Source organism: Chanos chanos, chromosome 1 (genome assembly GCF_902362185.1).
Source record: "Chanos chanos chromosome 1, fChaCha1.1, whole genome shotgun sequence".
NCBI classification, from domain to species: Eukaryota; Metazoa; Chordata; class Actinopteri; order Gonorynchiformes; family Chanidae; genus Chanos; species Chanos chanos.
In genome coordinates this window covers 39714711-39716860 of record NC_044495.1, presented here as the reverse complement: position 1 = coordinate 39716860, position 2150 = coordinate 39714711, and positions in this window count along the sequence as shown.

Sequence of the window (2150 nt, the reverse complement as noted above, 5' to 3'; positions counted from 1 at the left end):
AGATGAAAAAAAAAATCGTAGCTTTTAGCAGCGCAAAAAAAACAAACAAACAAAAAACAAAACAAAAAACAAAACCAAAAACAAAACATCAACAACAATAACAATAACTCAATAAAAATATTGACACTTGATTGATGTCTTCACACCTCTTCCATCTCTCTTCACTTTGGAATACAGTATCTAAACCCCTTTTGAAAAAAAAAAAAGAAAAGCGTCCATTCTTGCACATTTTTGACAATCGCGCGATTATTAAAACACCACTTAAATCCGCAATCGGACTCACACTACAGAACTTCCTACATCATCTAAAAACAGTACTATTATTAATGTTGGGGGGAGAGAAAGAAAAGGGGGGAAAACAAAAACAAAAAAAATTGATTAAGAAAGTTTTTTTTTTCACTTAATGGTGAGATGGTGGAAGCAACCTGATTTATGAACTCAAGTGCCTCTCTCAGGAGCGGATGGTAAAGAACTGTAAGTATACTTTCAGCTAAAAACACTGGGCTCCTATCCATCTCCATTAACCACAGACACACACACACACACACACACACACACAGATCCCTACATGGTCTTTAAATAGAGGATTTGAGAATGGCATGTGATAAACTGGGTTCTTGTGCTAATATTGTACCCTGATTAAGAATTATAAATTCATTTAGCGAATGATGATATTTAGCAGGGATGGGGGTTGTTATTACATACCATGTCTCATGCTAAATCCAACCTTGGAAAGCAGCAGTTTCTTTTATATTAATGAAGTTATGGCCGCATGGGGAACAATATTCACGAACTCAATCAAAACGACCCATGGCTTGACAGACAAGAGCCACGGCGCTACCAGAAACAAAAGCCGTTCTCTCTCACAGAGCAAATCTTTATTGGTTTATGTTTTACAGGAACTGCTCTTAGAGCGTGCAAATAGCTATAGATATTTTGGTAATTTTTTTTTTTAAATGAACGGCAATCGATTTTCTGTTGTAAAACAGAGACAAATAATACAAATTCAAGTTAACAACAGAGGGGAATAAAACAGTTATTTAGTGGCACTTTTGCTACTAATACAATTTATGACCACTAAAGGTTTTTGGAATGTGTCCTTTTTTCTCTTAAGTAGGAATGTCCTCTTTTTAAGGTGTATGGATTTTTGGGGGATTACAATAGGGTACATCTGAACATGGGAAACCAGCCCTCAAAAAAACCCCAAAACAAAAAACAAAAAAAACACACAAAGCTATAACATAAGTAATGCGGGAAAAATTAAACACACACACACACGCGCGCACACACACATACAAAACCTTAATGTGTCCCTTGGCAATATGTTGTCAAAGTGCTTAGCTGTTGAAACATAGGGACTGAAGATGCAGATATCGGAAAAAAAAAAACCCAAACAAAACAAAAATGTGTTTTCCCAATCCTGTTCACCCCTCAAACTGTTGTAACCAAAACTATTCTCGAAGAATTCTCTGGCAGTGTCAAATCTGGTATACACACTGGTTTAGAATCCTGGTCTGCAATTCTGAAAACTAGACACAAATCCAACAAACAAACAAACAAATCAAAAAAAGAAACAAAACACACAACAGAACTTAACTATCATGTGACTCTGGAAACCATAGCTGATCTTCTCCTTTGGTCTCCTCTCCTTTATCTCTTTGTTACTCCTCCAAAATAAAAGTCCTCCTGAACGCAGCAGCATTTGCCTCTCTCCACAAAGCTTCATCATCGTTCTCACTGTCATCATCATCCTAACCTGCACACTCCTAACATCCCCCTGCGCTCCCCAACCACAGTCCAAGCCCTAACTCCAGACTAGCACCCTGACAGGAAATGACCCCCCCCCCCCACCCCTGTTTCCACACAGCAGCCTCTGGCTCTTTCAACCGCTCACCCCTTAATGAGCCAAATCATCAGACACCCCCCACCACCAAAAAAAACCCCAAAACAAAACAAAACAAAACAAAACAGACCGTCTATGTACATAGTATGCATGATTTTTTTTTTCTTTTTTCTTTTATGGGAGACTGTCTTATTTCAAAGGGTATGGGACAAACATTTCAGGTCTTACATGCTCTGCTGGACGTTGACTGATTAACCCTTCATTCCTCCCATCTCTCTCTCTCTCTCTCTCTCTCTCTCTCTCTTTC